This window comes from Grus americana, chromosome 9 (assembly GCF_028858705.1).
Source record: "Grus americana isolate bGruAme1 chromosome 9, bGruAme1.mat, whole genome shotgun sequence".
NCBI classification, from domain to species: domain Eukaryota; kingdom Metazoa; phylum Chordata; class Aves; order Gruiformes; family Gruidae; genus Grus; species Grus americana.
In genome coordinates, this window is record NC_072860.1 from 20,873,484 (window position 1) to 20,900,288 (window position 26,805).

A 26,805-nucleotide genomic window follows, 5' to 3' on the forward strand; every position below is an offset into this window, starting at 1 on the left:
AGATTTGGTTTTATTTCTCAGTACTCAACTCTGATTTGATTGGTAATAAATTAAACTAATTTCCCCAAGTTCAGTCTGTTTTGCCCATGACGATAATTGGTGAGTGATCTCCCCCTGTCCTTATCTCGACCCACGAGCCTTTCGTTACACTTTCTCTCCCCTGCCCAGCTGAGGAGGGCAGGCAAAGCAGCTTTGGTGGGACCCAGTGTCCAGCCTGGGTCACCTTCTGACTCCACCAGGTTACTCAGGAAAAAGCACTTTTAGCCTATTGTGTTTTGCTCAGGAGAAAGTGTTATTCAAGCAAGTATGAGAGGGGTTTGAAAACTGTGCACTTGTATAGAGCAGAAGAGGAGGCTGCTCACTTTAATTCCCGGTTAAAGCTGTGCTGGGGGAAGGCTCTGACTATCCCAAAGATCAAAGGTGTCTGTGTATACATATATATATATATATATATAACCTGCTTCTTGGCTCCTTTCTGCTAATGACCGTGTCTGGCCCAGCTCTTAGCAGCTGTAATATGTGGACAGGTCTGTGTAAGAGGCACAAAGATGGAAATACTCAGGAATTGTTCTCTGTGCCTCAAACCATTTGAATTGCTGGAGGATTGACTGGAAATAGGCTCTCAGAGGACACATGGCCGGAGGCTACCTGCATGTCATGCTGGTTGCACTCATGGATTGGGCCATCTCTATAGCCTGCAAACCTGTGTTTTTCCTCCCTAGCTATCATTCTTTAGTGTTAGGATGTTTTCATGATGGTAAGGCTTGTCAGTGTGGCTTGCTGGGGCTGGTATTTGCCTTTGGTTTTTGCTTCTTCACATCCCAGAGTTGGGGCATGGTGCACGATCTGCTGTGCAGTCTGTACAGCAAAGCACAAGAACTTTTTAGCTTCTGCATCACATTCACATCCTTTGTTTTTGCATTGCTGTGGTTTTATGTACATCCACTTGCCTGGGGACTTGTCATCTTATTTGTAATCTATTGTTTTAATTATTTTCTGTGAAGGTGCCCAAAGACCTTGGGGTATTGAGACACAAATACATTATTTATTCATTAATTATTCATTATTGCTAACTACTTGCTACAATGTAGTTGTCTGCAGTAATGTGTCTCGGTGAACCATCTCCCATGGATAAGAGGGTAGCTGCTTTATTTGCCAACTATTCCTTGGTCGGGGTAATATTGCTAAAAGAACTGGGGGGAAAATAGCTACCTCTGGCCAATAACTTTTTCTGATGGGAATCTCTAAGATTTGATCTAAAAACCATCAGATGGAACAGTGGCTCCCTAATCAACATCTGGGGGTCATAACCTATCGCTGATTTGTCCCAGAATTGCCAGGAGAGGGATTTACCAGGTAGGCAAAAGTACTTTAATTGCCTTGGTTATCACTGACTTTTCCCACTTAAGAAATGTCTCCTCCTTCCTCTGCAGCTTCACCTAGGTCTGAAACTACTCCAGCTACCTCTGTAATTCGGTGCACACGTAGTTGCCTTCCCTGCATTTCGTTTGAAATGCGGAAGTAAACACAGAAATGTTAAAAATAAAAATAACCCTGAGCTGAAATAATTTCCCCTTCCTGGCTGACTGCCTCGTGCACCAGACTTCAGTCATATTTCAGCTGAGATTGTTGAGGCTGGAGCTACCAAGTGCTAATCTTGGCAATGGTTTCCTCAGAGAGATACTTGGTTCCAATTCTTCATGGGCTTTTACTCATTTCTTGTCCCTCTGTGATCCGATTTCCATGATCTCCCTGCACCGACCGCTACAAAAGAGGGGCCTGCAGCAAACCTCCAGATGCCATCCTGCCTGATTTCCCCAGCAGGAGATGCATGTTCTTGGCCAAAACGTGATAACTTCAGCCTGCCTTCCTCCCTAACGCTGCAGTTCATTGCACCCCTTGGTACCAGGGAGTAATTGTGTGGTTTAAAACTCAGGTAGAGGTCCTGCTGCACGTGCAGCTGTGGTTCAAGTGGAAGGACACCTGGTGCAGCTGCTGCTGGAGGACATGATGCTTTGGAGCTGCTTAGATAGAACTCTGTTGAGCGACAGATTTAAACAAGGTCCTTTGCAACCTCAGGGAACTTTTAACAGACTGCAGGAGACCTGTTCTGGTGTTTTGTTTAAAATAACTAATAATTGCTGAAGTTTTGATTTTTAGCTTGAGGGGGAACCTCTTAATTAGTTAATTGATTGGTAATGGGTCAGAGGGGTTGAAATACATCAGGTGGATTGATGAGACCAGACTTTCTGGGGATGGGAAGACAGACTGGAGCCGTCAGAGGTGGAGGAGAGTGGTCTGTAATATCTAGTGACAGCTTTTTGTCCTCCCGAGAGCATCTTTTCAGGGACTGTTGCAGCAACCTGAATTTGTGTGTGCACTTCTGGAAATAAAGCTCCCCCATGCAGGAAAATCAATGCAGGCTGCCGGGCACTGTTGTGACTAGCAGGTCCAGAGAGACTGTTGGGAGAATTTTTTAGTGTCTTGAGATCGTTTCTGGGAACTCTGAAACTGAGAGGAAAACCTCTTTGGCTTCATAGTCTCATCAAAAATCCCCCTGGGACACTGTGGTTACCATCACTGTCTGCTCAAGAAGTTTTTGCATCTGCTTGATTAGTGTGGTGGATTGCTACAATAATCAAGGAAATTAAGTCTTTAGCGATATGGACAGATTTTCTGACAGTCCTGGAGAGGGCACAGAGGAAGTTTGGATAAAAAAATCCTGGCACTGGAAGGGTAAATTGAGCACCCAGCATTGCCATCAGCTGTTTAATGGAAGACAGCTCAATCACTGGCAGGATCAATCCCTATAGACTGAGCCCATGGCTATTATCAACTTTTCCTATGTCCTTGCGGCTTGTAAATTTAACTCTACCTCTCAACAATTTTAAATGAAAGGCACAGCAGTGCCACAGAGAAAGGAAACAAAATGCTTCCCTACCACGTTGCTTTTAGAGTACACCTCTTCTCTGTATGAAATTCAGTTTCTGCCTGTTGTCCTTGCAGGTTTTTAGCTTGAATTCGTACCTCTCTTCGCTCTCTGCTGTGGTTGAGTGCAGTCACAGTGCGATACAGCTGGGATGTACCTGTCTCTGCCCCTCCATAGTTACGAAATCCACTTTGTAAACACTTTAAAGAAAATGTTCTTGGGAGAGCACAGCCCATTACACACAGTTGTGAGTCTCTAGCAGAATTGCATATATTAAATGGTTAGCATCTTACATGTTTTCCAAGGTAATTCTCCCTCTGTTGCTCTCTCCGGTGGTCCTAGTGCTCCTATCCTCTTGGGGCTGTGTGAAAGTGCGACTTGAGTGTTTTTCAGTCTCCTGCTGATCTACCTGGAGAGGTCTAGAAAGCAAGGTGGGAAAACGCTGGAAAAGTGACTATCAGCACTCTTGCTTGCGCTTGCCAAAAGCTTTGGAGCTGTGCTGCTCGGCTGCCATCTCCATTTGAGAGCACCATGTAAAGGGGCATCAGTGACCACCCCAAAGCCGTCGGGGCAGCAGCTGAGTGCTGCTGGCTCCGCTGCTGGAAGGAGATGGCCCGGAGCTGGGTTGAGGAACGACAGAAAAAGCCTGTCTAATGCAAGCTCCAAATTTGGCTGTAGGCGCACAGCAAGTATTTTTAGCTTTCACGCTCTCCCCGACACTTAGGTGTTAATTTTATAGCACCCCGATCTGTTTGCTTACAACTGTCTGTCTCGCACAGCCCTGCTGTCTGCTTCGCGTCAAACCCAGGCACCAAGCCAATGACTGGAGGCATTGGATATGGCGGCAACAGGAGCATCCGATGCCAAAACCACCTCCTAGGCCTGGGTTAATGGAATACTGCTCAAATGCTTGCTTAGTTTAACAAAAAAAAAAAAAAAAAAAAAGTCTATGCATCCTGGCAACTGAAGGCCTTAATGTGTAATTGTGTAGAGACTAAAATTGTGCAGAAAGTGATAAACTCCGAGAGTGTCTCAGCATTTATGGGAACAAATACACCATACGTTATCATCGGACATTATCATATAAATTATCACTTTTTCTGAATCTCCCAACTGTACTATAATCTTTCATAGTGTTGCTCCTCACCGTGCAAGAAGCATTGAGGACCCCGGTGCTTCACACCGCTCTTCATACAATAAAAGTGCAACATTATTCTGACAGCTGTTCTGTTTGGTGCCCGGGTGCCTGGAGAACATCCAAAGCCATCTACCCTGCACCTGCGAGACAAGCAGTGCTAATCTGATGCCGCATCTGCCTACTCTGTCTGATGCCCCTCATAAATAAAGAAACAGTTCAGACCGACATCTGTAGAAACTGGATTTTATGAGCCTTGCTGCCACATATATTTCAGTCTTTGCTCAAAGGAGAGAGAAAAACAGAAGTCTGAAAGGATCCTACCTTTGGCGCATGGTTGTCATAGTAAAACCAAACTTCTTCCATGCAAAGGGTGTGAAAAGGTAGAAGTTTGTACTTAAAGCAAGTAGGTTCATTACAGGGAAAAAAAATAATAGAGGGAAGAGCCACAGAGAAGGAAAACACTCCTTCAGAAATTTCATCATGGATCATGTGAGACAAAGGAGCCACTGAAAAAGGCTTTAACACATTTCAATTGCATTGCTTTCAACAGGTCTCGCCAAAGTCTAAAACCACAAGCTTTCAGGCAGAATGTGATAATGATGGAGATGGAGCTCAGAAATGCAAATGATGGAGACTGGATCTGCTGCAGGGAGTTTGCTTGAGGCCGTTTTGAAAAACGGCATTTCTCTCCAAATCCTACCTGTCTTAGTCTGTCAAGAAGATATATATGCGTATATAGGATGTGCTCAACACCAGAAGTAGCAGCAGAAAGATGTATCACTGATGAATAAAGAACTTTGTAGATGGATACCTGCAGGTTTCACACATAAACAAACCCTCTTTGCTGTAGCACGTTGCTGCCCGTTGCAATCTAGTGAGCAGAAATATGGTACGGAAAGCTAACAGCTTTTTGCCAGCAGGTTGTCTTCAAATGCATAATTGGTACCAAGTTGTGACGCTACAAAAGCTAGCAAATATTGTAACTGATGATCAGAAAGTAGCATTTGCTGGAGAGAGAGAATTTTCTCCCTGGTTTTATAGACCCTGTTAAGTTAATTTTGCTGATCATGTAGGGTAAACAAGTGCTGCAGCAGCTTACAGCTCTCCTGCTAAGTGCATACAGCTGCTCTCCACAGTCCCCTCCTGTCCACTCCTCATGGCTATTTTGATCCCAGGCATATTTTGCAAGCACCTGAGAAGGTCTGCAAAGTGGCATTACCCCATCTCCAGCCAGGAGGGCTGTTTGCCTTCTCCGCTCCGCGTGGGAGCACAGGATGCCCACTGCCTGGAGAGGTTTGGGCACCCTTCTATTAGAAAAGCAAAATGGGACCCACCCTCAGGCCTTTTCCCTGTATGAAGGCAGTTTTTATTCAGTCTTTCTACTTGTCACAATATGCGTACAAAGCCGCCCTCCCTTGACCTGTGATAACGGGTCTGTGAAGATCATGTGTCGCTCGCCGTGATCACAAGGTCGCTTCATCCAGCATGGGGAGATCCTGGGGCTTTTACTCAGATTTTTTCTCAGCCATTATTTCAAGCCAAAGATCTCCTTTACGCAAACCATCTGTAATTATAGCTGAGCTAATGTTTGCACCATCCCCTCAGCAACCATCTCATTTCCAGGTCCTCTGCTTTGGCCTTGCAGAGCGTGCCTGGCTGGAGACCTCGTTGTGCCTTGGAGGAGGCCAAGGTGAGATGCTGTGATTTGACCTGACGCTAGCTGAAGTCGATGCGACTTTTTTTCCTCTCATGCCTATTCATCTAATATGCATCAGGGCAGGGTTTTCCAGATGGTGATGATGTTTACAGTAGTGCTATCGCACAGTAAATAAACATCTAAGCCCACTGCGCCTATCGAAAATAAATTTGCCCCAGTGAGCTCGTCGTGCAGGGCAAAGGTAGCTGCAGTATCTTGAAAAAAGACACTGAACCTGAGTACTTGAAAGTAAGAATAATAATTAAGAAACTCAGCTCCACATGTGCATAGGAAGTTTCTGATCAAAAGCAACACATTTTTTTAGATTATGTAAATTATTTATGAAAAGTATGTGGGGATTTTTAACTAACTGGTACAAATGAAAGGAGTTCATCCTCCTCTCCCTGCAATTTGTCAGTCTCCAACTTCTTACCTCCTGGTTGCACAACTCAAAACTGGGCTTTTATCTGAGGAAATGAAATTTAGTCAAAAGTATTTTTATAAAAGTGATCTGATCCCTGAGACTGGGGAGAAAACATTACAGCTGCAGTATTTAATATAATTTAAAAGCTGATTACCCTGCATGTACTCTTCATAAGGCTTTCTACTACGTATGGTATGCACCCTAATTCGTATTAACGGCTCCTAAGGAACCATCATAGTTTATCAAGAAAGTAATATGCATTTTAAAAGCACTCAAATAGAGATTTACACGATAAACCTTAATGACTCCGGAATGCATTATTAGCTATCGTACACTCCCAGAAGCAGTCACTCACTTCTGGCAAATTAGATAATTCAAGAAACCATGAAAAACTTCAGCTCAGAATTCAGCTGTTGTTCAGCCACTCTCTAGGATTTATTTCATGCATTAAGGGGCACTTTCCACCCAGTCTTTGTATGGCAAGCGGCTATTTTGTGCATAGGAACATCACTATGATCCCTTCTAAAGAAAACAACCTGTTAAGCCTCAAAGCTCATTATTTATCTTATAATGGCCTTATATCTCTGGCAATATTTCCCTGCAATTGTCCTGTCAGCCAGATGCTAAGTAAGATATCAGTATAAACCAGGTTCACAATATCTGTGAAATATGGCTGGAAGATAACAATGTTACTGAGATGATGTTTTTAAATCATGACAAAAGCCAGCCAGTAAATTGATAGCTTCCGTAAAGCCAATGGAAAAATTAATGCTGTGGAGAAGTGGGGCTAGCAACTGCATTTCCCCCAGCAAGATTAGATCAAAGCAACTGTGAAAATGAAAATTCAATAATTCTTAATTGTGCTGAAGATTAAGACCCCCGTGATATAAAGGCTCGCATGTAACAAGAAAAAATACATCCTAGGGAATAACTACGTGCTCCAGGTAAAAGGATTAACTGACCTTTCTCTGCCCTAGTCCAGATAATTTTACTTTAAATGTACTTCTTAGTGAGACTTAGTCATGTCCTTAAAAATGACTGATTTACACTTTTTTTTTTCCACCTGAATTCTGAACTGACATTTTCATGCTGTCAACTCTCCATTTTCTGGCTATTCTGTATTTGCAATTATTCTTACGTGGACAGCCTCAGCACTAGGGACTGGCTTTGTGCCGTGGCCGGTGCTGCTAGCCGGTCAGCCTCACGGTGCTGTCTGGGCATGAAAGGCTGCCTGTCCAAAAAAAGGGAGGAAAGATTTAATGGCCCAGACCCATCATCCGCATCAGCATGCAGCCAGTGTGCTGCCATGGCACTGCCTAGAAGAAATTATTTTTTTCTTTTTTTTTTTTTCCTGCGTCCTTAGACTTGCTTCCCCTATGGGCTGCTTGTGCTGTCTGGTTTTACACCTTCTCTGCAACTTTGGAAAAAAGCTCTCTGGAGCATGGCTTTGGGGGGCTGCAAATATTTGCATATTCCACTGCTGTCTAGAGAGAATTAATGAGAGCAGAAGATCAGGTTTTAAATGCACTATACTTTTTAGACACTTAGATACCAGAGGGTCTTAGTCAGCTGGAGCAGACTCTGATATCTAACAGCTGGTGAGGCAAATTGTTCTGAAAGATTAAAAACCTTAACTTATCTTGAGTGGCACTATAAATGTCTACCTGCCTTTGCGAGGCATGTGCTGCGAAAGATCAGCTGCTCACTGTGGTCAAGGGAAGGATGTAACGAGGGAAAATGGGATTGAAGAGGAGAAGGATAATTTTACCTGAGTGATCTGCTCTTTACCCACGTCTCTGCGTGACAGGACGGTGCAGAAAAGCGCATGCAAAGGTGAATTATAGCTGAGCGGGGCGACGTGGGAGCTGGTAGAAGACTGGGCTGGCTGTGTCAGGGTGATGACCAGCAAGCGCCCAGCAGTAGGCGTATGGCTTGCGTTACCCAAAAGTTGTTATCTGCTGGACTGCAGAGCAATTACTATGGCAAAAAATCGCATAGCGCTGGTTAGTGCAGAAGCAATTAGTGTAGTGCACTGATTGCTCCTCACCTGGGCTCAATCACAAACGGACCAGCCAGAGTGCGAGCGGTGGCCAGCCCAGCGCTGCGGGCACCGGCTCTGTGGCGGGGAAAGCTCAGCCAGCTGTCACTGGCAGCAGGAGCATCCTGCCCGGATGCCCAGCAGTGAAAGAGAAGCTGGAAAAGGCTGCCCGTGGCTTTTCTGGGGATTTGCTTGGATGGTTTGTTGTTTTTAAAGGGCTGCATAGCAGGGGCTGAAGGCGCAGGGTCAGGTTGCTGCCTGCGAAGAAGGGGATTGTGCCATCTTTGTTCTTTCAAAGAAAAAAAGCAACTTTTGGTGAGTTCTGTGTTTCTTGTAGGGCAGCGATAACTGAATTACTGTCTTTGGAGCCCCTCTGCCTGGGCTGCTTTCAGGCCACACATGAGTTGGCTGCAATGGGAGCTTTGCTGCTGGGGAGGAAGGAGCCCCAGCTTATCCCCAGCTGACCTAAACTCATTACCTGTTTATAAAAAAGCTACATCTCCATGAATGCAAGTGCAAATCTGGAAAACTGGGCTGCCTCCAATTGAGCTGCAGCTGCCATTTGGGTAAATGACACACAGCTTTGTCTCACGCTGGGGAGTGGAAAAGAGGAGGTTTGGGAAGCGCCGCACTCTTTGAGGTCTGTGCAACCTGGCTGGGAGCAGTGCTCGCCTTCCCTTGGACTGGGTGGCCCCGAAACACCACGGTCCTGCCTCGGTCCTGGCTTTATAACCCCTTTCATCAATTTGTCAGAAGCACACAGGGTCAAAGGCCATTTTTAATTTACATCTGGTCCCTTCAAGGTATGTGTCTAATGAGGTACCTAAGAGAAAGCATGTTCATCATCTCAGCTGAACCTGTGTCCTTTCTCGTCTGGTGACCGCTGTGGCAGCCTGGGCTTGGGGTGGAGGAAGCCTTCTCCTAGGGAGACCATGGGAGGCAGCAGAGAGAGCAAAGGGTGATCTGGGATATTTGGAGGTAGCTGGAGAGGGAGAGGTAGAGACAGGTAAGGCCTGAGTGCAAACGGGGTGGATGACTTGCACCCTGGAGTAAGCACATGAGAGAGGGAGGGGATGCGAGTCCCCCACTGACACTTCTCTGTTGAGTAGCTGCTCAAGAAAGTGAAAAACAGAGAATCTGGACTCAATCTTCCTGTCCCTTCCCCTGAGTGTCTCACTAATAGCTGCCTGGGATGGATTCCCAGCTGTGTTAATTACCTCTAATTGGCTGTAGCTTTCTGGCCAGCCTCACCTGTCCCCAGGAGGTGATGGCCTTGGGGGAACAGGGGTGACCTGATCTGAGGCCAGGAGCTGGTCCTGCTGCTTGTGGCCAGAGACCCCCTGCACACGTCTGCCCCCAGTGCTCAGCACTGAGCCTCTCTGGGCATCTTAGCATCTTTAGGTACTCAAGAGAAAATAAATGTTTTAGCTCCTGCTAGTTTGATAATAACTTTAGAAATATGCATATAAAAAGCATGGTTTTTCCACGTGGGTTTCTTGTCACAGATTTCCTTCAGCTGCCTGATTCTGCTGATCTCAGCTGGAGCATTGTATGAGTTTCTGGGAGCTGCAAGGGGAAAATGAACCTTGAAAAGGGAGTTTAAAGTGTTCCTATAAAGACACAATGAAGCTTTCCTGCCCTTCTATACCAAAGCTAGACTTTGCTTTGTGTGCTTGAAAAAAACCTCACAAACATGGTTAAGAGTTTTAGGTGCATTTGGTATCTGTTTATGCAAAATCTAGGGCTTAGCTGTGAGGAGATAAAAGTAAATGTGGCTTTATTGTTTCTCTTCCTCATTTCAGTGATCACAGAAAGAGCAGCCGTAGCCCTAATGCTCAGATATACTCCTTTCATGTTTGGTTTTTGCTTGTATTAGCGTAAGTCAGACTTTGAAATGAATTTTCTGCAAATTTGTTTGTATGAAGTTTGGCACAAAGCGAATTTGAAACTTGGCACGGCAACAGTGAAGGGGAAACCATTCAGAAATCCAGAGAAACAAGTCTGGCAGTGTTTCAGCATTATTCACCTTGATCTAAAGTCTCACTTGTGAATACTAGAACTAGTAAAAAACATGCCATGCTCCTCTCTCCTCTCCTCCTTCGTTAACGTGGTAGTACTCATTAACCGACAGGCCAGTGGGTCTCGTATTATCCCCTAATGTCTGTCACAAAAAGATTGTGCTAATTAAATAGGTAACTGAACGGTTCAGTGTGGGAGTGCGATTCCTGAGATGGAGTGGACATGTCTATGGGTAGTGTGAGTGCTTTGAGTCATAATATTTAGTACTAATAAATTAGATTTTGGAACGGCCATAAAAATTCATGCTTCAAGGCTTAAAGTTAATCTCTGTCAGGATAAGACCTTCATTGGCATAGATTATCCTGCATTTACCAATTAAGGAATTTCTTGTAGCTTCCTCAGCAGACCGTTGCTGGCTGGCTTTGATGACAGGATTGTGTCTCGGCAGAGCATTTGTCTTACTGAGGCGGCAGCTCTCACACCAGGTGTGCTGACTGGGGGGGATAAGGCAAAAATGGGTGCAGTTCCATGAAGGTAGGAGTAGGAGACATTAACTGGGATTTAGTCATTGTCCTGGGATTTGGGAGACTGCTAACTTTATTTTAGGCTTCCTATGTTTTTGGACAACATACATTAAGTTTTCTGTGCCTTTGCTCATCTGCTTTAAAAGAAGAAAATGCCATCCCTCTTCCCTCACCTTTTCAGTCGAAACATTAACCCTTTCCTGAGTAGGGATCAGTTCTTGCTATGGGCTGGTGCAGTAAGTACCTGGCACCGTACAGTCACGGAACATTGATTGAATTTGAGGATTTTCATTTCTAGCGGTGATGCTGTTTCAACCCTTGATGATAAGGATGACAGCTGTAGCTTCACATTTTCTGAAGTTTATTGGCTTCAGCATTTGTTTTTATGTTTCATTTTCTTGTGTTAAAAACTACTTTTCACGCATAATAGCCTGTTTGTTCGATTTTTCAGTTGTGAGGATGGATAGTAAAGACAATCAGGAGTTAGCAGAAGGTGAAGTAATTTGACAATATCACTAGAATCTGAATGAAGAAATCAGGGTTAATTTATGATAAAACACTTCTTTCACAACACGTGTTCTCTCCTATTCACATGGATTTAGCAAAGAAGATAGCACGGAGCAAGACACATCTGAAACCTCAGGAGCTGGGGAGATGCTGTCAGATATAATTTGTAACTGTTTTTTCATGTCTGGAAATAAAATAAGTAATAGATGAAAAAGATAAGTTAGAGAGGAAAAGGAACTCTGTTTAGATAAGCAATGTTTCCTAGTCATGTGCGTGTGAAATCTAGAAATATAACATATAAAATAACACGTAAGGAGGAATGGAAAAAAAATACTATCCTCAGAAATGCGTGTCTGAGAATCTGAAAGGCAGATACTGCTTCAGAGAGGGGAAGATTTGTTTCTGTAGTTACTATGAAACCTCATGAATGAAAACATCGTTCTTCTGGATTTATGATATTACACAGCGCAATTTAATGGCAGGCAAGAAGCTCTTTGAAAGAAGAGCTGATGGTCCGGTTCCTGTGATGCTGTAAATACACACACACGCCCCCGCACCCAGAAAAAAAATAGTCAGAGAGAAATAGCTAGAAAACAGTACGATCTCTACCTTTCACTTCCCCAGCCAGACCACTACCGCTCTGCTTCTCTCCTCCCCAGGATATTGGTTATCGTGCAAGCACCCTCAGCTAGCTGTAAAAGAATTGTTCGGTACCTGCGATACGGCAATTCATTTGCAGCCGCTACTGTCCCAATCCTTCATCCCTCTCTGCTGCTCACACCAAACGGTTTAGCAATATGAATAAGGCTCTCCAGGAAAGCGAAGCAGCCGGAGAGAACGTGTGTGTGTGTGTGTTTAGTTGCTGGGGTCTGTGCAACCTTCCCTGTGCAGGACGCAATGCCGGCGGCTCGTTGCTCAGCACACTCTTGGGCTACACCCGGCGCTGGGTCAACGCACTTGGCTCTGCAGGATGGCCAACAGCCTGCAAGAGCAAAGGTGGCCGGAGGTTATGGCTATTGTAACAGCGTACAGTATGTCATCTGGAGCTGCCGTAGTTTCGCTCGCTGCACATGGCCGGTTTGGCACAGGAGGTATCTCTGTGTTTAAGGAACACGGAGTGGCCAGCAGGATAATGCCAGTGGTATGACAAACATGGCCAGATAATTGCTGCCCTGCCCCTCTGAGACACTGCAAAAACATGTATCTAGGTGCAAAACCTTCACAGCAAATATGCATACACTTGGGGTTTAATTTCTTCTGTAAAAGAAATACTCAGACCTGCCAGACTGCAGCTGGTTTGCAGTCCTGCTTGGGGGGCAAGAAATGGAGCAAGAAGGGCCTGGATGAGGCTGCGGGGGGGCTCTGGCTGCAGCGAAGGCTTCAGTCCTACCGAAATCGAGCCTGGGACTTGCCGAGGGTCACCATGTGGTGTCACGCTCACGGGCTCCATCCCTGCCGAGCTCATTTGCCCAGCAGGTTCCCCTCCGTGCAGGACCCTCCCCGGTACCACTCTGATACACCTCTCCAAAGCCCACTGGAGCGTTCACAGGGGTGAGAGAAATGGGGTGCTGCCTCTCCTCCCACCGCTGGAGCAATCCCCCGGGGTTGTCCAATGCCTTTTGCAAGTGTTGCATTCACGTGCAACATCTAAATACATTTAATTGCTCTTTATGGCTATATGTTTGCCTTCCACCTGGCGCAACCTGAGGCTTTAATCGGCTACCATGTCACACACATCAATAATAAATGTGCCAATTAGATAAAATTATGCTTATTAGTTCAGTAACTACTTTGTCATGTATCATGCATGAAGGTACACAAACATTGCTGTACGCTAGCTGTGCAGTCTCACGAACCAAATGCAGAGATATGCATTCAGATCTCATGCCGGGGACTTGCGCCCGGGCGTCCGCCTGAAGCAGCTAACGCGAGTGCTTCATCACAAAAACCGGAGACTTTCGATATTAGGTGACACTGTTATAAACCAGGTTTATGTGACCATTTGTGACCTTGAAATCCGTTCACATAAAATCACTTGCCCACTTCACGCCTGTTTTCTAACCCGTAGGAAAGGTGTGATGTCTGCTAGTTGGTTTATAGGGGCAGGCTGAAAATGAAAGACCAATGCCCCTGCTCTCAGTTCTTGGTTTCCCAGGGAAGTCGGAAGGTGCTCTTGATGCCAAGCTGCTTTGAAAATCTAGCCCTTAATTTTGGCAACGCTTTGAAGATAAAGTGTTGTTATTGTTGGTGCTTCCAGCTTTCAGCACATCCCGAATTTGTGATATTGTATTTCTGTCTCCCACCAGCCAAAATAAGGGAGTGCACAGCCACCTGGTAATCAACAGAAGAAAGGCAAGTGGCTTTGTCATACCTCTGATGAAATACTTGTATTTGATTTCGTATCAACTTTGAGACAAGAATCAGCCTGGGTTTTGTCCAAAACAGTTTGTCCATCTTTAGCTGACAAACAGGAGTAAAAAAAGGTCTTTAGAGTCAGTCTCTGGCTATCATTGGCACCGTGCTGTATAATCTCTTCTGTTGCGTTATCGAACACCATCATAAAAACAGTCGGGGGTTTTTCTCCTCCATTGCTGAGGGATACCTTTCACATTCTAATCTCTTTAGGGTAAGGCGATTTGACACCTACTATAGTTTTCAAGGCAGAATGTATTATGAAGGCAAAATTAAGCAATAACATTTATTCTCTGATTGCCTTTATAAACTCCTAATGCATCTTGGCACACTTAGCTTTTTTTATATCTCTGACATATGCATAAAAGATGAAAGTTATCAGTGTAAAGAAATGCAAAAATCATTAAGGCTGCTGTCACAGGTGACTGATATTTATTCATGCACATCTGGGGGGCTTCTAAGGCTTATAGTGTGGTTCAATAGAAATTACAGGGTTGGGGTTTTTTTGGTATTAACAGTCGTTAAATGTGTCAAAGCTAGTGAAGTCAGAGGAGCTTTACAAAGACAAATGTATGAACAGCATGACAGCTGATGAAACTCATTGATGAATTTTAGTAAGATTGATTGGAAAGAATCACATCAACTTATCGTGTGTTGGTGGATTTTAAATTAATTATATTTTAACTGCTTTGGAGACAGACCTGAGAATAAATTTCTGGAGCCCAATGTAAGTGGCTGTTCAATAAATGAGAGAGGAATAGAAAAGTAATCAACATTTTAGCTGTGTACAGAATGAAAAAGAAATCAAACACTGAAAATATTATTACAATGCCATTAACATAAATCAATTGCATGCTCTATCGTCAGAATCTTTTTTCATTTCTGGTCATCCTATCTCATAAAGTCTTTAATGGATATAAAAAGAGTGCAGAGATTGACAGTGAAAATGATTAGAGACGTGCAGAGATTTTTGTAAGAGGGGAGGCAATGAACTGGTACTGCTTAGAAAAAAGCTTTAGCTCCAGTAAGAGACTTCAACACCTCAGCCGGACCAAGGCAGGTTCTAGGTGCAAAACGTAGTCCCTTGATCACCTAACTCCCCTCCTCCCTAGCCTTCGGGCTCCCTAAACTCCATAAGCATGTTGGGGTTTTAATTTGAGGCCCCAGACGGTCATGGTCGTGCGTCGGAGCGGCAGCGCTGCTCCCGCCGTGGCTGCGGCACCGAGGTACGGGGCAGGTGGGAGCAGCTCCCCGCTGACGGGACTGGCGTGACCGACCGCAGCCCAGCCTGCGGCTCTTCCCGAGACCTGCAGTTGTAGAAACAGCTGAAACGGCCCAAAACACTGTTTAAAAAGACACAGTTCTCTGAAAGTCTGAGCGAAGGTCTCTCGCCCTTGAGAGCTGGTTCTGTGGCACATACCTCTTGGGGGAGGTGGGATTTTGGCGCCTCGTCCAGGTACCTTGGTTTGGGGAGCATCCAGCACAGTACACCGGCTGACTCGGGGGATTTTAACTCCCTGCACTGTCCAGAGCCAATTGCTAAAATGAAGCTGCTGGTACTTCTTTACCACGCTGAAATATTTGCCACAAGATACACACCAATTGCTTAATAGGATTTAAAAAAAAAAAATCTAGAAATTTCTGTAGGTAAAGAGAGCGTATATCCGTTTTACTGAGCAAGCTAAGTATTTTGAAGGGTATGTTATCTCATGCTTTAAGGTATAAATTGAACATGCAGCCACAGCAGGCTCGGGCAATGGTTCCCTTCCTGGCAGATTCCTCTGCAGTTTTGTGCCGCCCGTGAGGACACGCGCAGGCTGGTGGGATCCCCAGGCGTGATGCAAACTGGGGTTCCCACAGGCAGGTTTCTCGAGGCGTTTCAGCAAAGGGGAAGGAGACCCGTGTTCCCTGCCATTGCATTTGGTGCACACCGGTGTTCCCAACACCTCATCCTTTCTACCTTTCTCCTTGGCAAATGGAAGAGAGAAAAGAAACTATTTTGGAGTGAGATGTAAATAATGTTTAACAAGTGGGCCTTGCAGTTGTAAAGGAACTCATGCTCTTATGCTTAAATCATTTTGATGGTTGATTTAGAGCCAAATCCTGCTGGCCTTACTTGAGACAATTAGCCTGATTATCGCCAGAGGGATGCTCACATAATTAAGGTGAGCAGTGTTTGTTCTAGCAGCTGACACGATGTAGTGGTGCTGAGGCAGTGCGGTGACGGGCACTGACAGAAGCATTCAAACCCAGATGAAAACCTGGTGTCTTTCAAAGAAGAGGGATGGATAGATGGACCATCCGCCTGGCCCCGCTCTGAGTGGAAAGCTAAAATCTGACAGCGAAAGACGCGTCCTCCCGTGTTTGCTCTGTGGGACTGCAACTGTTGCTTCCCCAGCCTCTCCAAAGGAGGGAACTGCCTAATTAGATCTACAATTGCCATTTATCAAAAAGAGCATCTGAAGTCTTCCAGTGCTGTTTTTCCCTCTCTCCCTGCTATTTCTAAGGCACCTATCAATGTGGTACATAAGTACCATCTGGATATCTGGCTAGTGACCAGCAGGCTGTGATATGTGAGGCTTTTAAATAGAGACAAGAGAGTGGAAAGAAGAGTAGACAAACAGGATGTTTTAACAGAGGCTGAAGAGGGTATAAGTGACCTTAGAAACAAACAGGGCCAGAGAAATCCCTTTGTCCAAGACTTCCTGCTCAAAGAAGAGGTGGAGTACATGAAATCTTCTAGGAACCTCCCTAGGTATATTTAAATTGCCTGGGAAATGTGCTTGCACACTAGCAGGGCTGCTGCATTGACTCTGTAGATGAACGCTCACCACAGAGCAGGAACGTTTCTGCGGAGGAAACTTTGCTCTGCCAGGAGAACCTCTGTACCCTGTGCTGGATGCCAGCACGTATTTGCATTCACGGCACAGATGTGCTGGAGTTTTATTAACACACGGCTTTGAGATCAAGAATCCTGACATCCTTCTCCCTCATGCTGAATTCAAGGAAATTTAGAGTTTTTATTTGGTTCATAAGAAATCAAAGAAGCTTTACAAAATGGGAATTTGCCTTTTTGATTGATCTAAGGAGTTTATGAATAGTCTAGCCCAAGGTTTTAGCATGAAGACACTCGTGCCTTCCTGCTGATGATAAATTCACTCGTGTCAATAGAGTTTACTGTTTGTGTTAGCACTGTCCCCCATGTGGGTGCCTGTGTGTGCAGAAAATAATGTCTCAGCCTGGCAGAATATCATTGCTAAGAAAACTTCTGTTGTCAATTACTGGGAATTTTCCCTGAACTCTGATGATTCTGGAGCAGAGTTAGAGCTTCTGGTGCTGTGACAGAATTTTGCAAGTTCTTTGATGGCTTTTGACAGTCCAGGTCCCAGCAGGGAAAGACTCCTCACTTGAAATCAATCAACTTCTTCATCACACAGGAAAAAAGAAAAAAGAAACCCGCCTAGAAACTCAAACCTAGTTTAAAAGGGGATCCTGTCTGACTGGGCTGAGTTACTGCAGACATCTCTACACGACAAGCATATTCATGTAGGGAACCATCTAAAGGCGGGCGCACCTAACAAAGACATCCTGTTCATGCTTAATGCACCAGATAAATTGTTTTAAAATGAAGAGTTATTTTGTAAGTTCTTAGTGAATAAGCGCATCCACATATGCATCTCTGAAGAGATTTTTAATTAATTGCTTTCAGTCATTTTCTTTTTGTAAAATTAGAACAATGACGGAATAGACTGGCTGCGGAGTTTGGCTGAGGAAAGATTACACTAATCCACTTGAAATATGACTAAAACAGAAAGTAAGAAGACATAAAAGCAATTTTTTTTCAAAGCTTGTTTACCTGTGACAAAATCCTTCCAAATCAGCTGCACACAAATTACTGGATCATCTTAATTAAACTCTACCAAAAAAGATTTTGCTGTGGACTTCTTGGGATATTTCACACCCAGACAGTATGTCCTATGATGCTTTTTGTAAGATGGGGGAATACATGTTTCATGCAATTAATAATTAGGAGAGCAGCAGATCTTTCAAAGAGCAGAGTGGCAGCAAGATTGATGTGTTATATGGAAGCAAATGAAGAGGGGGAAATTGTCAGAAGCTTATGGTATACCCTGACGCATCATTAACATGGGTTTTCAAAAGTCAGGGGACTTTGCATTTGCAGATCCTCCACAAAACGCTACGGTTACAAATGAACTTCCTTTGTTTGCTGCTTGGATTATTGTTCCCTATGCCTTGAAGTACATACGCTTTGTTGAAGGAGTTGAAAGATGTCCTAGTTGCATTGATGTTTTCCACTCAGGCTTTCTTTTTGAAACTCTTATTTCCTGGATCAGTAAACTTTGCCAAATCACAACAGTCCTCCTTACACCTGCTCTGCAAGGACTGTTTTTCACAGCTGAATCAATTCTTTCCCTATCAACACAACAGCAGCTCTGGAATTCTCCATATAAGCTTAAAAACTGCTCATCAATAGCTAGACGGGCCCTGACAATCGAAGACCAAAGAGCGCGTACAAGCTGTTGTCCTTTTGTGCCCTTCAGTTCTTTTACAGCTCTTGGGATCTGCAGCATGTTGCTGTGGTCAAGATGTGGTTATCTGAAGCCTGTTTCTGCAGTAGTCTCACTGGGTCATTAGGACACAGGAATTTAGGGGTGTTTAGCTGTGCCAGGACTGCGACTGCTCCTTGCTCCCCATACCTCGCTCCTGGCTATGCTCTTCTCCTGCTTTTCTTGCACCAGCTTTGGTACCCGTTGGCTCCCTACTGGGCTCCCTCAGCTGGCCAAAACAAAAGCACGGTGTCCTGGAGGTTTCGTGAGCTGAACTGGCTGCCCAGAGGGCCAGGAAAGCCTGGGAAGGTGCAGGAGGGGGTGGCTGGATGGGAATGGGAAAGCAACGGGAGAACAAGGGGCAATGCCAGCCCTGGGGCAATGCAAGCTGCCAGGGCAGCCTGGCTGCTGGGTCCCCTGGGCTGTCCCCCCAAAAGAACATACACTTCTAACTGAGGTCAGAGAGCCAGTCTATTTTGCAGTTGCACTGAGGAGCACACCCGTTCTTGTGGATGGAGAGGGACACAAGTCTCCAGGAAGATTTAATATTCCTTTGTTTCCTCTGACTTTGATTTAACCATGGGCTGTGATGCTTTAAGTACCAGATATTAATTAGAAGTGGTAGGGAATGTGTCCCAAAGGGACCATACTCCTGGTCTTCTCACCATTCCTCGTTTGACTTATTTCAAGTTATTGCTCTGAAACATTATTTATTCACTCAGGAGCCTGACGTTTATAAGGCCTATCTAAATTTGCAAATAACTAATGGTTGTCAGTAAGGAGTACCACTCTGCTGAGGTGGAAAATAGCTTGGCCGCAATTAAAATACAGCCAAGTATACTGAATGTTTTCTGCAACAATTCTTTAAGGCAGGCAATGTTATCTTGTCCCTTCTTTGGTGCCGCGCCTCAGCAGGCACGCAAGGAGAGTGTCGTCCAGAGGGCTCCTGCCAGGATGGTGACCTTGGGCATATGAACCACTTCGGGCTTCAGCAGAAACTTCAGTCCCACTCTGATCTCTGATCCACTGAAAGGGAAGTGTGAAAATGGGACAAATGCTCTTTTATCTCTTCTGGTGTTCAAAACCTTTCTGGCGGTGGTTCATTTAGGACAGTGCAGTGGCACACAGCGCAAGAGGAACACTGAATTCAGACAAAATTGCTGGGTACCTGGGGATGGCTGGGGTACAGATCCTGGCTGCTTACCCCCATTACATCAGCAGTCTGGGGATCTAGCTGTAACTCCCTTTCAGTGTGTCGGAGACACTTAACATCTACAGATAGTTTGATGCTTTTCTCCTTTCCTCTGAAGGACACCTTCACTGTTGCTTTTGGATCTACCAGATCCCTGTTATGGGGAGTAGATCAGTGCCAAGGGTTCAGCAGGCAAGATGGGCTGGTGCAGGCTTTGATGAGGTTTTGTCCAGTTGTATGATGCAAAGGGTTACCTAAAGAGCTTGTGCTTTTACTGGAGTAGTTTTGAAAGACTGTTGAGGACCTCAGAGCTGCCAGGTCACTCCTCCTGTGGAGTTATAGAAGTAGATGATAAATAAACAGTAGGGATGCCCATGTGCACTTGTGATGGTATTGCTGCCTCCAACCTTTGAAGGATCTTAGAAGAAGATGCTACAGCTCTGGGATGTTGCTGTGCGTCCCTGCGGGGCTTATCAGTGGGAGCCCTCTGCTCGCAACCAAGCATCAGCAGCGCCAAAGCATGGACCAGAGCAGCAACCAGCAATGCGGGCAGAGCGAGCTGGGATTTGACGACTTCTGTTGTCCCTTTAAAAATTAACTACTTATTTAAAAGTGGTCCGTGCAAAATTATCCCACTTGGCACAAGCAGAGATGTGGGTTAATTATGGGCTGTAGGACAGCTTTATATTAAGAAAGAAAGAGTATTTGAAGACCTAATAGGAGTTTTAGTAGCATCCAGGGGGAGGTTCAAGTTGGGATTTCATTCCAGACTACACTGAGTCAATTTTTGTCCTAGCAAAGATCCTCTGTGTTTGCTTTGATTTTAGTTCCTCTAATTCTTCTTGTTCTCTCATTCTCCCCAAGCAGTATTAATCTGCGTTACACGTGCCCTGACAGAATGTGAACGCACATGTATTGCCCATAGTGACTCTCGCTGCGTGGCTCACACGCAGTGCTTGCTGCGGGTGATTTAGGCACATTTCTACTTTTAGAATAAATAAGGATATCTAGGGTCATTGGACTTTAAAATCATTGAAAAGGTAAAAAAGGCCATCTAATGGGGTGTAACACTGCTGGCTGGCTCTGTGCAGTCGCAGCAACCCCGTTGATTCAGCACACACCTGACTTGTTCTACATACAGTGGGAAGTAGTTGGACAGTACAGCTCACTCAGTAGGAGACCTGAGGTTTCCTCATATATGACATAAGTACAGTGCAAAAATAATCCAAAAAGTAAATATATTAATGCTTTATAAACTTCTCCTCCTCATTAGTTTCTGAGTCAAAAGAGCTTGGTGTTTTGACAGCTGAATATTTTTTTGTCTCTGAGAAAAAAGAGTTGACAGAAATTCTTTGCTCAGCTGATTTTCACTGCTTTTAAACCATACACCAGATGTTTGTTAGTTGGTTAGTTTTCTTCTTGTCTATTATTTTCACAACTCTTCTGTACCTCCATGGCATGTCATCAGAACCCTGCCTGAAAAAGCTAGACCACGTCACCTCCTTGCTTGACTGCACCCATGGCGAGCCCTCACGTAGCGCCTGCACTGGGAAGGACTGGGAGGCAGCGGCTCCAGGGCTTGCCATGGACTGCGTCAGATAAGACCATAAACCTGGAGGTTAATGCCCCAAATTCACCAGATTAATTGTTAAAAATTGTACTGGTGTGTTTATGCGTTCATGCTGTGTGAATCCCTATCTCCCAACGTACACACTGTGTGCGGCTGATCCCCCTCTGCCAGTGGTTGCCCTTTTTTTTCCCCTCTTTCAATGTTTTCTCTCCTGCACTCACTGTATTGTCGCTGATGCTCTCCTGCTGTCCTCTCTTCATGCCATGCCATGTGCAAGAGGGGCACAACAGGAGAGGCTACAATGTGGAAAATTTAGAAATTTCCATGATGGTGTTTCTTCCTTTTATTTTGGCTGCACAAACAGTTTCCGCAGGCATCGTGAACTTCTACGGGAGAGTTAGGGAGAACGTGGGGACTTGGAAAACACTGAAAGAATGACCCATGCAGTGAATGAGGCTGAGTATTCATTTTAACAGAGCTGCAAGAATTCAAACACTTTTCATGAATATTCATATGAAACTGAAAGCTGTTTAACCCGTCTCTCACATCTGTCTGGTGGGAGCACTTCAGTGTTTATGTGTTGCTCGTATGACTACTTGCAAGACATGAATTTTAAACCTGACTGCTCAGACAGTGATGGAAACCCAATATGAAACAGTATATGTGGTTGTGAAATTTGCAATTCACTTTGAGCGAGTTAGCTATACAAATCATCTAATCAAGGAACACCACATGACTGAACTAAGCAACACAGTATGAATTTGCAAACATTTGCCATTCCCAAAAGATCTGTAAGCCCAGTGTTATTCACTGAAGAAATTCCCAAATAATATCAAATAAATAAATTAGAAAACTGCATGAGGTCCACACACATTTCATAAGCAGAAGGGCAAGTGAGATTCATGGCAAAAAAGTACTGATTGAGCTGCAGGGAAGTTGATTCTCAGCACAGTAAATCAATCTGATGCAGTTTGCTTCATTATCTGCTGTACATTGATGGAGCAAAGGGAATGCTGAGAGATTTTGGAGTCGCTTCTGACAGGCGCTCAGATGAATGGATATTTGCTGCTGGCAGAAGTTTTTATAAGTGGCAAATTTGTCTGGAATAGTTTTGAAAGCAGATTTAGTTTTGGATCATGGGATTTGCAATATGTCTTATTTTACAGTTGAAAATGCCTGAAATATTAACCTGCTCCTGCTACAAAATTTTGCTTTGCATTTTGCCTTATCCGGAGCTCTACGTTCAGCCTCATTCACTGAGCACCACCGTCTGTATTTCCATTGCATCATTAGTGCCCTGTCCTCACCCTCATTTGCCAGGCAGGGCTGTTACCCTGCCCCTTTTGCCTGGGGGACTTGCCCAAGTCCCCGAGAAGTCTGTGGCTGGGCGCACATCGGACGCAGTCTCCCACCTCCTTGCGGTTTTACCCCTTCAGCCCCCTTCCCTCGGAAAGGCGCTGAAGTAAAACAAAGTAAAATTGTCTAAGCCTCTGGACAAAAGTGAGATGGGGCAGAAAAAATAGGTACTTGATTTCCACAAGCATTCCTGACACAGATTTAGTATCTCTGCATAATATCTCTTTGATCCATACTGTAAACCGCTAGACACAATTTCTTTGGAAGAAAGTTTTCACTGTTATCATTATATACCAAGTAGTGTACATAACACAGGTTGAAATGATTTTTTCCCCAATTCGTAATGCAAAGTAATGCACTTGACCGAAAAGTTGTTGCTTGGATCAAATGGAGAATATTGATGGTATGTTTCTTAAAAGGAATTCTCACTATTCCTGGTCCAATATTGTTTCTCTTTGGCACAATCTGTATTTACTTTGAATGCATTTAGCACTTTTGTTGTTAAATTGTCATCAGTGTTTTGTTATTAAATGAATTATGTCACGACCTATTTGCAACGTAGTATAATATGCTGAAATTCTCCTTAAAGGGAACATTAGTAAGAGTGAGTAAATTCAAATTACTTGGTAAGCCCCTGCTACATAGGAATTCTTTTTCTAATGAAGATTTAATGAAAACAATCAGTCTAACAGAATTCTCTAGGTTGTGAGCTTTTGACAACTGTATTATAAAGTATGCTTCATGACAGCCACATTAAAATAGATTTAAAATGGCATCATAACCTTAATTTTAAAATTAGGCAGAGCAAGTGATACCATACCTCTTACTGCAAGATACGACTCTCAGCTCCTTTAAGTGCAGTTTTAATAGCTCCTGTGAGAAGCATTTCCGCAAGCAGAACATTTTATTGTTACTAAATACCACTCACTCTGAAGTCTCTCTGTTGTTTGGAAATGAAACTTTAATGCACAAGTGGAAACGATTAATCAACACGGGGAACGTCACACTCAGATCGAACACACCAAATGATACGGATTCTGCATATGCATGGACATAAGACTTTCATTCATTAAGTTCCCGCTACTTATCTTGGTGAGGGTCACATGCAATGACAAAGACGCAAACTTGCAGCCCAGCCCTGACCAGGACCCCACGCAAACCTCCCTGCCCTGTTTTGCCAGGCAGACCCGACTCTTTGACGTTCGGACATTTTCTTGTCTAGTAACGCTAAACAGGCGCATCATATAAAAAGTACATGAGGCTTCTAACTTTGCATTTCACCTCCTGGACTTCTGGCTGGGGAGGAACGAGCTTTTTCAAGGGGAAGCTTTCCTGTTATACTACGGAGCGTTCATTCCCCCCTCAGCCCTCGCTCCCAACCCTTTCAGCATCCAACTAAACGTCGTTTACATCCTTCCCCACACTGTTCTTCCTCAGAGGGAGGGAGGGTGGCAGGGGGCTGGCGGTAGCACGGGAGGAAATTGTACCTTTTTCTGTCTGAAACTACAATTCTCATTCAGCAAAATAATGCCAACAGTGCAGAGGAAGCTTTGATTACGCAAAATGGATGGACACATCATGCCTTTTTTTGCAATAGGTTATAACCTAAGGAGTTCCTCAACCGGAAAATCCCTCCTGCCCCCCACCCTGGCTCTGTTTTCCCCTTTTCAAATGACATCGGTGGCACTCCAGACACATTTTACACGTTAATAGCACGTCTCCCTCATCTTACAGGCTCCGTAGCTTTCCCCTTCCCCTTTTATTTTAGGGCAGCTTCCCCTCTCCCTTCTCCCACCTCAGAAACAGCCCGGCTGGCTCAGTAGAAAAGGAGTAAAGTGTTTTCTGCATGACCTCTATGTATTTTACTCCGTGGGAAGAGCAACGTGGAATGCACACTCAGCAGGCGGCGAGATTTGAGCCAGTTTGTCCTCGAGGCATTTCTGCCATAAAACGCAGGACTATCAACAGTATTTCCACCCTTGGCTCTCCCCCCTCCCCATCCCATCACCCCCTCCCCACCGCCGCCTCGCCGCTCCCGACTGCACCTGGCTGCGCTGGGAAAGCCAGGGAGCGAAGCACAAACAATGGGCACCGAACAGCAACAGCTCCCTTTGTTTCCCATGCAAATCCTACCTCCGATAGTTGTCACATCTTCCTCCGAGGCGAAGCCTAATTATTAATAAACAGAGATCCAGCGGAATCCTCCAAACTGCCACCAGTTGTTAAGTGCTGTCATCGTTCCCTCCTGGTGCTTAAACCTTTTTGGACCATTAATGTCACAACCCCTGCTAAGTCATAGCTTAGTACTCCCTGCTCAAAATGTCTGAAATAGTTTGGAAGGACAATAGGAATGACAGGCACACTAGACAGCCATGCTTGAAATTAGTTATCTCGAGCTGACTTAAGGCTGTTTCATAGTGCTTTTAAGGCATGCACTCGGTAGGGTTTATTAACCTAGGCTAGACATGCCATTCTTGCTTTTATTCAGTGCTGTAATAGGATGGCTGCTAGAAATGCAGCGATAGGTCTAACCCCATTCATCCCTCCGTAGCTTTTAAACCTCCCCGGGAGAGGAAATAGCTTCAGTCATCCTTAAACTTACTGAGGCTACTGTTTCTGCAGAGCAGGGTTTCACACATTGTTTTGAAACTAAGGAGAAAATCACTCCCGGGAACGGAAGGTGCCGTAGCTCTCACGACTGATGTGAACGGCAAAATGAACGCGACAGCATCCGCCCCCACCGCAAGCTGAGGCTGTCGCAGGAGTTAGTGAAAGTAGCGATTGGAAGCTGAAAGTTTGTAAAACTCTGTAAGGCAGATGTGGCACAAAGCGAATGAGGGGGATGTACGGACTGTACTGTGGTTTGTATTTACAGAGTCACAGATGTACGCTATGCTTCCCCAAAGGGAAAATACAGTTTGCAGATAGCAGGGTCTTGCAAACTAAATTTGCAAGTTGACAGCACCCAGGATAATGATGAGCAGAAGAAACGTGAGTGATGCATGGCATTCGCACTGCCTGTGATGTGTGGAAGAGGGGTGGTGAGAGGATGCTGTTGGACACTGCTGTTTTCAGTAAAACCACGCACATCTTTAGATCCTGGGTCAGAAATAGTAGTGTTCTGCTGAGATCTTGGAGCCTTTTTCTTCTTGGTTGTCAGTTAATAACCAGCCCGGTTCGAGATGGATCAAAGCTTGTTAACACCTGCTGTCAGTTCAGTGTTGCTGATCTCAGTGTGGTCCCTAGTGGACAACTGTAAAAGCCACCAGCACAGATGTGTCTGCCAGCGGCAATGGCACATGGGCTGAAGGACCGGAGAGGCAGCCTGGTGCCAAGGCAGGCTGGGAGAGAGCAAATGGGGAGTTAGGACTTTTGCTGCTTGCTCAGCATCTGCCTGACTTTTTATTACCACCCAGTTCACAGCCCTTGGCTTAAAATGAAAATACCACGCATGGAGACGTCTCAGAAATGAATGGCCTTTAGAGAGATTAAGGAGGAAAGCAGATCATGGTGAAAACCCAGCTGTGGCTGACTCACAACATGGGAATGAAGGGGTTAAGAGACCACTAATGGCAAATATGCATTAGGTTTTTAAATGATTGGGACGTGAGGGCTGGTTAAGGTGTGAGCTTTCTGTTTTGAGAAGCTCTGGTTTGGATTTGTGTCGGTCCTTTGCACTGGTGACTGTTACAGACTATTTGGAACTTGCAGGAGAGGAGGCTGCTGGTCTGTGCTGAACCAGCTGGCAAATTCTGCCTTGTTCCCAGGGGGAAAGTGGCCAACGTAAACCTCTCTTTTTCCACATAATTTCCTGCCACCACCACGCCAGATGCCCACGCTGCCAAGGGCTTTACCAAACAGCACGTCAGTACGTGCGCTCAGCGTGGGCTACAGTCTCTCCTCTTTCTGAATTGGCCTTCATGGAAACTATTGAGTGACGGCAAGCTTGCTGCTGGTGCAAGCAAGCCATAGATGCTGATGGGGTATCTGGGGCTGCCACAAGCAGGACATCTGTCCCCGAATCAACATTGCTCCTAACAGGGCTGCCTTCGCACTCTGTGCTTCCCCGTGCCTGTACTTGCTGTCACTCTTGGACATCCTCCCTTCCCCTTTTCACCCTCTGCACGTTACACAGTCAGTGTATTGGAGGGGAGGCCTCAGGACTCCAGTTTTGTTTCTCAATTTACAGTAAGGGGTAATTAGCACCTTAAGCTTCTCCCAAAACTGGTGGGAGCAAAGGGGACTTTGAATTTTGTAGTCATAAATCTCAGGGTAGACTATTACATGCCGACTGCTAGCACGGCTGCCAGAACAATACCTGCTTTGTGAATAATTTAAATAATTTTTTGACTGTCACTTATCTAGTATTTTTCATAAGTACTACATTCACCTTAAGGCAGAAAGAAAGGAAAAAAAAAAAAAAAGGGAAAAA

General features: G+C 44.9%; 1 protein-coding gene across 4 annotated transcripts in view; it reads right to left on the minus strand.

The window, feature by feature from the left end:
• LOC129210105 (calcium-activated potassium channel subunit beta-2) overlaps positions 1 to 26,805 on the minus strand; it is a 153,849-nt gene that overhangs the window by 80,588 nt on the left and 46,456 nt on the right. Inside the window, exon 1 of one of the 4 annotated variants that reach the window (XM_054835639.1) lies at positions 24,507 to 24,974. The exons of the other annotated variants lie outside the window; for them this stretch is intronic. The gene's annotated coding sequence lies outside the window, so the exon portion shown is untranslated. Of the gene's footprint in view, positions 1 to 24,506; positions 24,975 to 26,805 lie in introns of those variants that run through there. 4 annotated transcript variants of the gene reach the window in all.